General features: G+C 43.0%; 1 protein-coding gene across 3 annotated transcripts in view; it reads left to right on the top strand.

Annotated features, from left to right (window-relative positions):
* The window catches only part of PTPRF (protein tyrosine phosphatase receptor type F), a 390,398-nt gene that overhangs the window by 95,069 nt on the left and 280,223 nt on the right, over positions 1 to 15,106 (top strand). For all 3 annotated transcript variants that reach the window (XM_062004246.1, XM_062004247.1, XM_062004245.1), the window contains exon 2: positions 1,963 to 2,043. The gene's annotated coding sequence lies outside the window, so the exon portion shown is untranslated. The remainder of the gene's footprint in view (positions 1 to 1,962; positions 2,044 to 15,106) is intronic.

The raw sequence follows: 15,106 nt of genomic DNA, 5'->3' as shown, positions 1-15,106 counted from the left end.
GCTGGGTTAGAAAATTGGAACCGCATACGGGAGAGGGAAAAAACCCCTTACAACGTGTTGTAGACAATGGAACTTGCAGGGACAGAAGAAAGAGAAGACAACATGGTCAAAGTTATAAAAAGCTGTATTGAGGAGCATTGTGCATAGATATTGGCAGGGTAAGACCTCTGGGTTTGAAACAGGAACACGCTTTGAATGACTGCAGCGATCGCTGCCAGTGTGTGCCAGAAGTAAATATAGTAGAGTAAGCACTGCTACAGAGTCATTGAAGTCAACGCTACATAACATAAATTGCATAATATATTTGTTTGTGAAGGTTATTAGGGCACGGTTTTAAATGGATCTGAGTCCTTGGAAAGGTGAGTGTATTCTGGTTCCCTGGGCAGAGCTTCCAGTAGGTCTCAGTCTGATCTGGTGGCAGACTGCCAGCAGAAGGGGTGAGCTTGCTGTTCCTCCCTACCTGCTCCCGTGCTTGTCTGACAGGCTCCCCAGCTGGTTCCACTCACTGTGCCAGGAGGAAGGGAGCTGCCTTCTCTCCCCAGAAATTAAAAACAGCAAGGGGATTTTTGTTGTCCTGGCCAGCTCAGGTTGTGAGAGGATGAGAGAGAGTCTCCAAGGGGTGCATGTGTAAGGGCAGGTAGAGGTATCCTTAACTGCATGGGGCAGCAGGTGGGGCGACTGTGTCAGCCCTGTGTCCTGCCTCAGAGCTGGAGCAAACCCTTCTCCCACCAATGATGCAGTCAGTGCATGATGCAGCAACTGTCAGGGATCTGGATATCAGGGCACCCTCTGAGTGAGTGCTGAAACTGTTTGCAAAGTGAGTACTTTGTAAATGATAAAGACTAAATAATGCATTCTCTGCATTTGCATGATTTTGAATCACTTGTCCTTCTGAGGGCTGCAGTCATCTGGCTCACGTCAAAGAAAACTTAACGGTGTAGTTGAGCTCAAGCTGTCAGCTGATGAGCCAAGTTGACAGTGGAGGATAAGAGGTGTGTTTTAGGGCAGACAGTGTGTGACCTGAAATGTCCCTGACACCATGGAGCGATGCCCTGAGGGTTCAACCTGCTGGGTGCAGGACAGGCAGGAGCCACCGTCAGGGCTGGGAAGTGTTGGGATGTCTTTCAGAAAGAGCTGGATACAGGAAGCAATGGAAGTGGGACATATCTCCATGGTGACAGTATGGAGGGTCGTGACCTGAGGAGGCATTGGGAGACAGAAACTTTTGTTCTGGGCTGAGTAGGATGGGGAGGGGTTTACTAGCTGGAAATGCTGGAGAAATGCATCTTTACACAAAGTGACAGTGAGCTGCAGAGTTGGTGCTGGGCAGAAGATGTTGAAGTGGGGTAACAGAGGAGGTAGGCAGTCTCAAGGCTGGGGAATCATCTGAGAGCAAATTCCAAGAACTTGCTTGGATTGGGTAGTAAAATGAGTCTTGGCAGGGTGGCAGAGTATCCTATTTTTGTTGTCAGGTGAATAAGCTTCAGGAAAAGCTGTTTAAGTTGCTGGATCAGTGTTGCCATGAAAACTGTTCAGGAATAAACGTTAGGTTGAAAATTAGAAGTTCTTAAGTATTAGAGGAACTCAGTTCTGCACTAGCTACTAGATATGGAGACTGAGGAAGAACATTGTCAATAGGCTGGGATCCGTTACTGTGATCTGGATTCTTAGATGTGTTGCTTTTAAGGGAGGGCCTGAGCTAGTGATCTGTAAAGGAGACACCTTTCCTATCTGTGCCTGTGTGTGGTGGTGGATTGTTGAGGCAAGTAGGAGAGGGGAAACTGTCCCCTGCTGTCATGGTTTTAAAAGCGTCTGGTGGGAATATGTGCTGAACCAAACCACTTATTCGCCAGAAGATGGATTGTTAAGTGAAGTTTTAACCTTTGCTTTACCTTTAGTCTGTGAATGTCTTTATTATGGTCACTTACAACACTAATTTTTATGTTTGTTCTTTTTTCCTAGGTATTTTTATGGCCTCTGTCACAGTGGTGTCTCAGTGTCTCCCAGGCATTTATGGATTTATTCTGAGGACGTTCCTGTGAGGTAGGAAAGCACCACCTTCATTTTACAGACTAGGAGCTAAGGCACAGGGAGCTAAAGGTTGCAGGAGGATGGCCAGCAGCTTTTTTACTGCCCTGATCCCAAACCCAATGAATTGTCGTCGGGTTTTTTGTTTCCTTCTTTCTTTCCTCATGCCCTTCCTCCATCCCCCCGTTTGCATTGTAACAGAAACAATCTGCCAGGGGCTGGGAGGACCTGTGGAAAATATGATTAGGGTTACTGCTATCCTTTTTTCAACATTGTTACTTATGAGTTGAGATGCCTTTCTAAAAATATCAGCAGATCTGTTTATGTTAAGTGATTAACATGTTTAGACTTTAAACAGATAAACTGTCACGCTTTTTTGAGTCAGTCACTCCTTTATTCTACCTGTCTAGGCTTGTGGCTGTGGAATTCTTACCCTGCCTAAGCTAATGCCATCCCAATTGCCTAAAGCAATGCCAAGAATTTCATCATCTATGCAAAGATCTGATTCGTGTCAAGACAGGTGTAAAGTTTCTCAAGCACACTTATGTGTAATTACTGTTTAACTTTATTTTTCAAAGATCTTTCCAAGCCAGCTAAAATGTTCAGCTTTGAGCTCCCAGATTCTCCCAGAAATTGGATTTTGGTGCCTGATTAGTGATGCTGATCCTCTTCAAAAGTGTTGCAAAGTTCCTGACACGTGCACGTGCATTGAATTGCAATTTGCATCATAAAATCCAATATCGTGAAGAACAGCTTGAAAAATGTCTTTTTTTGCCTTCAAATAAGGAGTTTTTTAAGATAGGTTTCCCTTGAGCCCTTCTTCCCCTTCAACTTGGTATTTAAAGAGTGACTTTTACTATTTAAGGAATTTTCTAAGAGCTATGGCAACATTACAATTTATGAAGGGCCTAATAGGCTCTGACAGTTAAATATTTTAATTGTATATAAAAATAAGCAACATTATTAAAATGATAGCATTGCAAAGAAATATTTAATGCCATCTTTCTAATTTCACAGTCTGTAAAGTACACACATTGAATTACGTTTATGCTCTTTATTTAATGTACGTTACGTGTCTTTCTGTCCCCAAGAATGAAGCCCTAATGACTCATGAACTGTCTCAAAGTGTACTAAATAAGATTAAAGAGCTGGCCAGTGACCTTAACAGTCAATTAGGCTATGCATTACTCAGCCCAGTATTTGTGGAGTGTAGAAGGGAAGCGAAAACTCATTAGCTTAAGATGCTGATGCTTGAAACAAACAAGATTTCTCTAAAACCAGGATCAAGTATTGTCGCTTAAGTGGAGATCTAAGCACTTACCTTAGGTATGTCTTTGTGTGTGTCTGTCTGAAAGTACTGCTGATGTGGTCTTGGAGAGTGGAGAAAAGCCTGCTCATGAGCTTTTAGGCTCAGAGCCTTTTGGAATAGATCCTGCCAGACACGGATGGCATTGAGTCAGGCGCAGAAAGAGAATGGTGCTCAGGTTTTGGGATGTGCCATCTGCGAGGGTATGCAAAGACAACACGGATGGAAGGGCTGGTTTCAGAAATCTTGTGTTTCACAGAAATGGCAGAAGAGGAAAGTATGTCTTGGCATGGAATATTACATGCTTAGTTTTCCTCAAATGTGAGCCTAGGGTTGGCAAGATTGCATTTGGATGTACATGGGAGTGAGCAGGAAGGCTATGGGCTGCTGTGCCCACAGAACAGACTTCAAATGCTGCACACTGTTCTACAGCTCAAGAGAGGGGAGGTGAAGGGATGCCAAGTACTCAGATCCCCTGTTTGCCACGAGCTTCTTCCCGGCTCTGAGCTGTAGGCTCACCTGGCCTGTATAGTTGTCAGCACGAAACCAGGCTGGAGATGGGCAGCAGGGCTGAGCACATCCCGGGGATGGGTTAACTCTGTGAGATGCAAGATCTGGACAGTATCCAAATTCCAAGAGAGCCTCTGCCATCTTTAGGATGACATTTCTTAACTAATTATCTGCATGTAGTTTTATATTGCATTTGGAAGCATCTTAGAGCAGGTGAAGTTGGCAGCCCCTCTAGGAGGAGGCTACATGGTCACAAAACTGAACCGAGAGCAGTGGCATTGCACAGGAGCTGAGCCAACAGCTTTGCTCACGCTTCTCCTTAGCAAAATGTGGTGGTATTTGAGGGCTTCTCAATTCTACAGCACTTCTTTTCTGGTATCTGCAATTTTGTACGCTTGCAGCAGACCCTGAGAAGTTCTGTTGTTCTTAATATGAACTCATGTTTTAGGAAAGAGAAGATGACAGACTCGTCCTGTACAAAATGTGACTGAAAGTACAGTTTGAGTGGCATGGGATAACATCTTTTAAAGTAAATCAATTCTTTTGAAGATAAATTGGGCAGAACCTCCCTGATCAAGATAATAGTTGATCTGTAGGGTTTTCTTCTAAAATAATTTCCTTAATAAGAGTCCATCTGATTTGAGGGGGAGAGGGTGCAGAGGAACCTGGGAAAAAAAGTATACTATTGCTGTTCAGATCAACGAGAGAAGAAAGAAAAGGAAGCCTTTTCAGTTGTGTCAGGATGACTCTAAAGCATCAAGGAACGATGTTACAGGAGAACCCCTGAAGATAAACTATAACCTAGATTACTAGAATACAGATTAGGTTTTCAGGAGTTTGGAGACTGCAGTGCATCTTGAAGCAGTCTTTTAACATTCATTTAAACTAAAATTGTGATGTGGTTACTCTTTCAGAGATACACAAAAATACCTGAAGTTTTCATTTGAGTAAATAAATTTATCAAAGTGAAGACTGTTTGAAAAGACTGAAAACCCCAAACTCAGGATTTTCTATTTGAACTGGATATTGCCAAGGAAATATTATATATCTGTTGCTTATGGTTTGGGGGGATTTTTATACATGCAAGCTGGACGCTGGAATCATAGTTAACACTGGGACTTCTACACAATTAGTTTTCTTCATTCTGACTTTAAAGGTTTTCATGGGGTCACACTGTCCTCTTCTACTTAATTTTTTAAGTTATCCACATTTTTGGAGAAAGTATTGTTATACTGTGTTCTAATTTAAAGAATGTTTCCTGTAATACAGGTTATGTATTTCTACAAAACCTTGGCACAAACTTCGTGTGATTCCAAGTGATTTGATTGTGCATTAATATCACATTCAATATTAATAACGTGAAATAGCAAGTTACCTGTTACTTTGAAAGGGCATTGGCTGAATTCGTTGGTGTAGCTCTCTATATAGCCTTTATGCATGGCAATATTTTTCCTTTTGGACTTAAGAGTCTTTACAGGTCCTTTTATCTTACAAATGAGTGGAGTGCTTTAATATATTGGAGCCCAAAGGGCATGATTGCTGGCCACTCACTCACCTGTTTTCCCGTGCTGGGTGTTGGAGAATGCATGTGAAGAGGGAAGGGTGGGGTTTAAAGATCCACACTGGGACTAGTAAAATTCCCTTTGGCTTTGAAGGTTTATGCCTGAGCTGTCTACAGGGAAATAGTTCTCAAAAGTGTATTTATGAAAAAATGCATCAGCAAAACCTGGAGATGTTACAAGATTTTAACCATATTTGCAAAATTGAATATGAGCTGTAGCTCTCTAAGCTTTTAAATTTCCTTTTCTATTACATAATCAGTATATTGGTTAGGTGGCTTTTGTTTTGTCATTTTACCTGTTTAATTAATTTAGCTATCTGAGGGTTATGCAATAAAGGTAGAATCACCATAACTGGCAATGTAACTTCTGTCATCTCACAGAGTCAGCACTTGTGCTCTGGCACAACGAGTTTGACTATCTACCACCCTGTGTGTGTGTTTTCTAAACCAGACACAAGTGCTGAACTCATTAAAAATACATGCTACATAAGTTGATGTGCATAATGAGAAGTTTTGGTACTGAGATCTCCTTTCAGAATACATTTAACTCTAATTAACTTGGTTTCATTTCGTCTACTATCAGCATAGGCTTGGCTGAAACCAGCCAGCATTGGTTAGGCTTCTGGTTTGAAGTAGAGCCTGGTGGGATGGTGAGTTGAAAGCTGTGCAGTTGTGCCTGTGCCACACCATATGGGGACACATCCTGTCCTTCTCCTGGGCACAACTCTTGGGTTTCGAAAAATGCCTGAAATGATGAGGTTTGCCGAGCTGTGAACAGTTGCGTGATACCAAACTCTTCTGAGGAAAATAGTCTGAGCCATAGAATGGTAGGGTTGGAAGGGATCTTTAGAGATCATCTAGTCCAACCTCCTTGCAGAAGCAGGGTCACCTAGATCAGGTCGCACAGGAACAAGTCCAGCTGGGTCTTGACCTCCAAGGAAGGAGCCTCCACAGAACAAAGAGCAGAACCAGAGACAGTCAGTAATTCCCTGGTCTGGCTTTGCTCTCGTTTCATACCTTCCTTCCATTCCTCATTCACTCAAGGATGATTTCTGAGGATTCTGCTTATTATGACCTGTTTTTCAAGGGAGGCAGGCAACAAGGCAGGGGTTATCATTGGTTACATTTGTAGTGAGAACAAGTACAAGCATACATGGGTTAGAAATGTCAGGGAGGAGTTTTTTGGCCTGGCAGTGTTGGAAGTCAAGTTTTTTTATGTCCAGTGAAGCAAATTTCACTGAAAGCTGATTATAGTATTTTGTGAGAGGTTTTCACTGCATTGCTCTGGAAGAAAATACTCCCAGATCCGTATTCAAGAATAGACTGCTGTATTTTGTGTAACTGGAAGAATGTATGGATTTGTTGCACAATCATCACAGCTAGCGAAAGAGAACTGATTTTTTTTCTCTCTTTTTGACTACTATTAGGATTTCAGTCTTGCAAAAAGATTTTCTAGGTAGAAACATCAGGTAAAATGTATTCTGGATTTAAACACTGGGGGAGGAAGGGGCAGAACCACCACCCAGCAGGTTTTGAGTGTTCATCATTTCCTGAAAATTGGACCTTTTAAGGGATCTCAGGTTGGGTACACTAGAAATTGAGGCATTCATATCACTAACTGCTTTTGAGAATGACATTGCATCGTCTTCCTAGAGGATCACAGAGCAGAGGCTGATGTGTCTTTGAGGATGGAAATGGAGCTGTTTAAGAAGTTCCCGTGCTTCAGCTGAGATGTCGTAACAGCACACAACTCTTGTCTAGTTTATTTTGTTTTTCAGCAAAATGGCAAATCACAGAGGATTATCTAAGGCTGTCTGTTCTGCTTTGCATAGAAGCAGACTAGCTATGCTACTGTAAGAAGCTGCCACGCTCAGAGGATGGTGATTTCCAGTTGATGAAAAGTAAATTATAGCTGGAACAGATGGGTGCATTAAAATTGCAACATGCTTCAAGATGCCTGCATGTGTTCACAGAGGACTGGGACTTGATCTGCTGGTTTGGACCAGTGGTCAGTCTAATTTGGTACCCTACCCTTGGCGATGATCAGTGCTAGATAACTGAAGTAATGTACAGGAAATCATGCGCTTGATTATCAAATACTTTATCTGCCAGGGAAATATTGGCTTTTTTAATGTATCAGACCAAAACAGGTTTTCTTAGTCACTGAAAGAGTAACTTCTAAAACACAGTTAAATTTCTTTTTAAATCTTTCTTTGCAGAGGAGGAGTTTATTGGCATTTCTTAATGTTTCCCCTTAAGACCCTCAGCTGAGGATTGGTCTAAGCTAAACATACTCTTTAATCTAGGTTGATATTGGTTGGGGGGGTGGGTTGTGTGGTTTTGTTTTTTCTTCTTGTTATTTGGAGTGGGTTTTTTTAAATGTTCTTCCACATCTCTGTCTCTGCATTCTCTGTCTCCTAAAAGCAGAAGAATCTGGAGTGGGTTTTTGTTAACATTGTAGCTGAAAGATGAAATACTAAATAGGTTTCATATGTTGCTCAAGTGTGTCTTCACATTAATTAAATTAATTTAAGCAAGGTGATAGGAGTAAAGTGCAGAGTAGGAAGAGGATAGATCAGAAAAAGCAGATAAGATAGATGTATTCAAATAGAGCCTGATGAAATTTGCCCTAGGGTGCATCAGCAACTAGCCAAGCAACCTTTGAACCATTTACAATTATCTTTTGGAAATTGTGAAGAGCAAGAGAGGTCCTGGAGGACTGAAAAGGGCAAATTCAGTACCTGCCTTTGAAAAAGGGAGATCCAGAGAATTACAGACTAGTTTGTCTTACTGCAGTGCTTGGAGAATTGGAACAACATTTTTAATCAGTTTCTAGGAATCTGGAGGATAAGATGATAAGGACTGAGAGGGGCAGTACCTGTGATGTTACTTTGGCTTCAGTAACATTTGTCATAACCTCTTGTGGCATTTCTGTGGAATAGGGAAATATATGTATTTAATTATACGGTAAACAAATGTTTAAAGACTGTATTTGAAGAGCAGTTGCCTATAACTTGCTGTGAAAATCAGGGGAAGAAGAGGGATGGCATGAGGAATCGTGTGAATACACCCCTGTTTGTCTTGGGCTGAGCTTTATTTGCTGTTCTCTTTACTGATGTGGACAAGGGAATACTTAGTAAATCTGCACGTGAGCCCATACTGAGAGGGGCTCAAGGATTGTGCAGCATGGTTCAGAATTAAATGGCTATGGTAGATTGAAAAAGCTCTGAGAAATCTGCAGCGTGTAGCTTAATGAGCTGAAATGGGGAAATGCAAAATGATGAGGACCTGGCTAGGCTGTACAGCTGTGGAAGAGCACTTTGGGACATGCATTGGATCACCACTTATGCCCAAGCCAACAGTTACAGAGAGATCAGCCTCCATCTGGAGTGTATGAAGAAGACTGTAATTAAAGGTAATGGTTTTGCTGTGGTCAGTGCTGCTCAGACCCTAGACATGGAGCTGTGTTCAGCTGCAAGGATAGTCCATCAGGGAATGTGGGTTGTCTGAGGGCATCCCTGGATGTGACTGGGGCCTCAAGGAGAGATGAGATGTGGAGGTGGTTGGAGCTGGGTCCAGCCAGCTTGTGGATGAGGAGATGGAGTGACTGAAGCAGGAGGTGTGCAAGCAGAGGTGAAAGTAGCAGTGGTTCCTGAGCCTGGGGGAGGGAGGGTCTGACCGCGGTTACCCACCCCAGGTGTGTGACTGGGGTGACAACAGCGTCTGAATCTTCTGGGGGAGCACAGGGAACAGAAAAGAGTGGCAGAATACACAGGATGCAGCAAGGAAAGTTCCAACAGTTCAATGTCAGAACCAAAGATCAAGGGTCCACAGAGCTTGTGATGCTTCCATCTTCGGAGGTACTTGAAAATCAACTGGGCAAGGCTCTAGACAACCTGGTCTGACTTCAGAGTTCAACCACTTGGAGCAGCGGTTTGGACTGGGGACCTGCAGAGGGCCCTTCCCACCTGCTTTATTGTGAATGTCAAGAAACTCTTTCTGTCTTCTTTGTCTTTAGAGGATGACATTTTTGAATGCTAGGTCTCTCAAGTTAGTGATAGTGCTCCTCCCAGGTAATGTCAATCAGCAATTCAGAAGGGCCAGGTAATGTTGAGATCGCTTCCCTTTGAGTAGTGTCACTTAATAACGTAAAAGCGTTTGTTTTCTCAATCAGGCTTCAAGAGGAAACATCTTAATCACATGTTTCAATTTCTCCATTGCTTCAGCATTTTCTTTTGTTTGAAGCACCAGTGTTTTCTAGGATACAGGTGTTTAATTCATAGCCCTTAAGAAACCTTTGCATAAAGCATGTGGATTGGATGGGGTGCTTGAAGGAGATTGTTGCTTTGTAGTATAATAAACATGCACCTAATCAGAGAAGCTGATTATGTCCCATCACAATAAATAGAGAACATGTGATCAGTGACTTCAGCATCTATTTCTTCTTAGTGTTTTGCAAAAGTAATAGCTATGAGCTTGTAATGGTGATACACAATCTCTAACATGCAGTGGTTAAATATTAATATACATTGGCCGTGTTTAAAGATCAAGAACGTTTCTGAGGTGATGAAACATTAACTCTCAAGTTCCATCAAGTTTTGTAAAGTGACTTCCAGAAGGGGAGTGTGTTGCCATTCAGAGTGGTGGTCTGTTGCATGAACCTTTCAGTGCAATTGTTTTTTGAGGTTAGAATATTTGGGAAATAACACTCAGGTTTCTCTCAAGGTCTGATTTAATCACTTAAAAACATAGCTAGCTGCTTGACAAGTGACCACAGAAAGCATTCACAAAGACTAATGGTCTGTCTTGCTCATCTGTACCCATTTCCTTAATCATGCTGATGGCTTTTTTTTTTGTTTGGTTGGTTTTGAACCAGTGCCATTAAGCTCACAAGGCCACCTTGTTCAGAGGTGTGGCAGTTGAGAGATTATTTCCCATGATAGCTGTGACCATCTGTAGGGTCACACAATTACCAAGCTGCCTTAATTCTCCTTCCGTGTTGGGACAATCTCTCCTGGCACTTGCACAGTGGCACGGAGACATTAGGCCATATATGTAATCTTGGTTAATTGTGTTAGATATTTGTTCTCCTTGTTTAATGTTTGTTAAAGTCTTGTAAATGAAGTTGCTACAGTGTGAAATTTTATGGTGTCCAAGTTCAAAATGATCCAGCTTATCTTGTTGACTTCCTTCCCAGCTGCTTCTTGCGGTGGTTCAGCTTTGCTGGCCAGCATGTAGGAGTGGCGAGCGGGGCTTTCTCCTCAGTTTTACCTGATAGCCATTAACTCCAGATGGCAAATACCATTTTATGCTGCTGTAAAAGGTATTTTGTTGAAACAACTTTCTGTTTCACATGCAATGGGTTTGAGTAAGTTTCAACGTATCCGTTTATCTCAGCAGCATGAATTATTGGCATTGTTGGACTTGGAGACCCTAACTGATGAGGTACACAAAGAAGGAGGGCTCATTCAATGTAAGCTACAGATGTTATGACAACAATGTCATATTTTTTGCTGGATAGCAGTGACTGATTGGCTGTAGACATTCCTGACGCTGCCTGACAGAAAGGGTTATTTTATCTGAAAACAGTGCAGTTACAGATGAGAGAGCTCCTGAAAAACATCACTCACTTTTACTAGCGACATCCATCACTTCCTAATTATGGGTGCTTTCAGGTGGAGAAGTAAGTTCTTTCCTTTGCTCCTCTAAAGCTTTTCTTGTCCCTGTGGCAGCAGTGTAGGGTTAAAGGCAGTCCTTTATCCGGGGGCAGAGGGACCCGTGGATTAAATTATCACACACCGTGTCTGTATATGTTAGATGGATATCACGCTGTTACAGGAATGGCAATGGGCAGCGACTGTGGAGAATGAATAACTCTTTAAGGCTTAACCACCCACTTTGAAGCACAGAAGATCTGTTAAATTTTTTTGCTTGGAAGTCAGGTGTTTTTATTGTCCTCTGAAAAGCTGAATCAGACCAGAGCAAGTCAAGAGTCCAGTGAAGAGAGAATCCTATTCAGAAAGAGGAGTCTCTGAGTGTCAGTTTTCCAACACATGCATTTATTTTCGGCAGCAGGAGCATAGCTTCCCTGGACAGTCCAGAAAATCTCACCCCTCTGGATGTCCCCAGAGCTGCCTTGGCAATTGCACCTTCTTCCCCAGCCCCTGGCACCTGCTGACTCCTTTCTGCCTCCAAGCACAGGAGAGGGCAGGGTCTTCCCACACCTCCTTGCCCAGCAGAGCTGCTTGCTTGCCGCAGGGGCTGGGACATAAACTTCAGTGGGATTCTTCCAAAATGCTGAATTGGCCTAACTTTTTCTGGTGAATTTGTTGGTCCTTGTACCATACTTTATGCTTTTTCAGAAAGCTGTATAGATTTTTCGGAAAGCCAGATAGGTTTTCAGCTCAGTCCTGAGTGCTGCCTCGAGATCCGGTGCCGGTTCCAAACCCTCTGCTGCTTCCTGGCATCAGAGCAGACGTTGGCAGCTGTGTCCATTATACAGTGGCCTAATTGATTTGAAATCATGCTATCTGCTGGAGCTTTGCACAGTTGGGTATCTTACACTCCTGTTTCCTTCAGGCCACCCTCTGTGTGGGGCTCGGATTTTCAGCTAGGCACTTTAAGATATGAAGTAGTTCTCTTCTCCTAGTCTTAGAGCAAGAACAGGGCAAGACATTTACTTTATGTTCTACTGTTTACATACAGATAGAAACAACAGTTGGTTGAAGTATTGTTTGTTTTTATGTATAGATGTGCTGTGTGCACCACCCATGAGCGTGTCTCTGCCTACATGTCTTTGTGTTTGCTTTGTTTGGCCCGTGGATCAGACCACAGGTATGGAGACGCTGAGGATACCATGGCGATACAGTCAGCGCAGTGCCTGTGTGCGTGGTGTGCTCAGGGAGGAATAAATGAGTGTTTTCAAAATTGTTGTCTAATTTCAATGACTCTGCAGATGATGAAGTATTTACAGTGGCTGAAATGATCTGTGCTGCCCTGCGCTGCCTTTTCTCTTTGAGGAGTTGGTGCCTTGCAGCCCTTCCCTGCCTGCCAGTAATAGCAGTAATTAAACACACCTGGTAATGACAGCAGACGTGATGCACCTTCTGCTGCTGAGGACACTCACGTCCTGAGATCAGGAGTGCCCGTTGCTCTTTCATATGAGCCCTCAGTTTAAATGCAGGCTCAAGGTTAAAACCATAGTCCATAGATAAGAGGGGAGTGTATGGCTCTGTTCCCCGAGTGCGTCCCTGGTTTGTCCTGGGAAGTGGAAGTAGGTCAGCCAATGTCCTATTGAACTGAAGTGGTGTTTTACTGTCTTACTTTTGTCCTTAATTGTCTACTGCTGTAACGGGGCCTCTTTGCAAGAGGACACAAAGATATTGTCTGTTTCTTCAGATATAAAGAGGGAGTGCAAATGAGTTGAAAGTAAAACGTTTGCTTTGTGGCGCTGCAGTCCGCAGACGTGCCAAAGCCTCAGTGGCCAAACACCACAAGCGCTGGTTGTGGATGAGCATTACCCGTGGGTCAGAGCTTCAGGGGTCTGGAAATGGCTCTGGACATCTGACATATGGAGTAAAAACCCCAAATGTTATTGAAGTTTTAAAGAAGGAAGTGAATTGAGCTGATGGCAAAGTTTATCTTTTCCTGAAAGTATGAATCCAAGTTTAACTTGCTTGAGGGGAAAAAAACCCCACCAAGAAAGCCCCTTCCCCAGAACCTGAAATGTCCCATGCCCCCTTTTTTGAGGTGTGAAATATATCATTATCCATCAACTCCCCAAAGAGTAATCTGTGGGGAAGGTGGTGCCAGAGCAGAGGCTTTTGCAGGGGAAGTGTGGGAGAGCCCATCTGTCAATATTGTTCTTGCTGCTTTTCCAGTGCTTTTACAAATTGATAGTCTGGGAGTTCTCTCTGCTGCAGGTAAAGCCGGTTTCAGGCCCTTGCGTGCTGATATTTTATTGAAGTGAGATGTGAATTCTCCAGGGGAAAATGGCATTGTGAGATAAAGGGCTCTGAAACGTGCATATAGCTTAAATGTCATCTTACCAAGAAGAGACTTAAGCGGATGTTAACTGTGAAACTGTACTTTGTGTACTGGTTTTTTCTTATTAAAGTTATTTCATCTAATTCAGGTATCTGAACATGTATGACTGCTGTGTTTATCCATGCCAAAAGTGTTTCTTTGGATCAGTGCTGTGATTATGCAAATACATAACAGAATCACAGAATGGTTTGAGTTGGAAGGGACCCTAAAGATCATCTAGTTGTAACCCCCCGTACCATGGGTAGAAGAGTGGATTTAGTAGTCTCTGATTAAAGATAATATTTCTGTCCAAGATTAAGAGTCTAAAGTAACAGTTGATTTTTATACTTTGTTGTGAAGGAGAGAACTGCAGGTACACATTTTCTTCAAGCATTAGATAAGCAGTCTGACTGGAATAGCAGTTTTAATCTGTTTTAATGATGCTTTTCCGATATGAGAGGGACCAAGAGATGCATAAGTCTAAAGGTCTACTGGTAATTGTTGAAGTGATGGGAGTTGTTTACAGAACATACAGTGACTGGATGGTTGCCCCTCCCCAAGAGTGGATAGGTGACCTTTGTTATTGGTTTAAGCTATAATTAAGGAATACGTGCCCCTGTGTACTTAGAAACAATAAAACCATCCCATTTGCAGACTGTGGTATTTTGGGACGTCACATAGGGATGAAGCATTTTGGTGAGTGCTGGTGTTAACTGTTTTGTTATTTACTGATGGTGTGATGTCTTTCTCTGATGCAGCTATAACGAGGTCAAATAAAATCTTTTATCAAGCATTACTCATACGAGTGAGGTAATGGCTTGTTACCTTATCTATGTAGGTAAACTCTCATCTTTTCCAGGTGATTCCAAAGAAAAAAACTAAGAAATCCTTACCTGGTCTGCATTTTGCTTGCAGTGCACGGCAAGACTTTATGGGAGACATTAAATAGGTTTTGCTGTATGTCTTGCTATGATAGCGGGCCCAAGTGCTTCCAGCATGTATCCAGCTGCAGAAACCTCAGAGAGGAAAAACTGGAGGCGCTTCACTTCTGAAATCTGTCAAGACTGACTCTTGTAAAGCCTTTGTATTGTCCCTTAAGGCCTAATGTTTCTGAGGCCGCCATGGTTAACGCTGGTTGCTTTGTGGCAAACCGCCTTTCCCAGTCTTTGGGTCTGAAACGTTAGAGGAAGCTTTGCGCTGCTCTGGCGTTTGATGCTGCGTGTCTGCAGCCCCCTTCTTATGGGCAGGAAACACAGAAAGTGTGTGACATGTGGAAGTGGCGGGTTTAAAAGGAGCAGCTGGGAGCTGCTTGGAGGTTTTGAAAGTGAAAGGTGCTAGGTTCCTTTCACCAAGCTGTGCTGTTAGCCTAGGATCTGTAGGAGACTGCTTTCGCTTTCCCTGGGGCAGCTGTGAAAACTGCCAGCAGGGTTGGCAGGTCCCTGGTGCTCTTCATCCTGCCCTGCTGATCTCATCTCTGTGTGCTCAGCTTGCTGCTGACTTCTACCTGGAGAGACGTTTTGCCCTCATGGTGCTATCTCCCTCCAGCCCTCTTCGCTCCCTTAGCAGTAGCATCGAAGCCGTGTGGGTGGGTTTGGTGGAGAAGGGTATTCACTGCAGCTCAGGCACTGCCATAGCTCAAATGTGCTGGTGCTTAGTTGGACACGCAGGAAAAGTGC

This window comes from Colius striatus, chromosome 10, assembly GCF_028858725.1.
Source record: "Colius striatus isolate bColStr4 chromosome 10, bColStr4.1.hap1, whole genome shotgun sequence".
NCBI lineage: Eukaryota > Metazoa > Chordata > Aves > Coliiformes > Coliidae > Colius > Colius striatus.
Note: the sequence above shows the minus strand (reverse complement) of the source record. Positions and strands in the feature narration are given on the sequence as shown.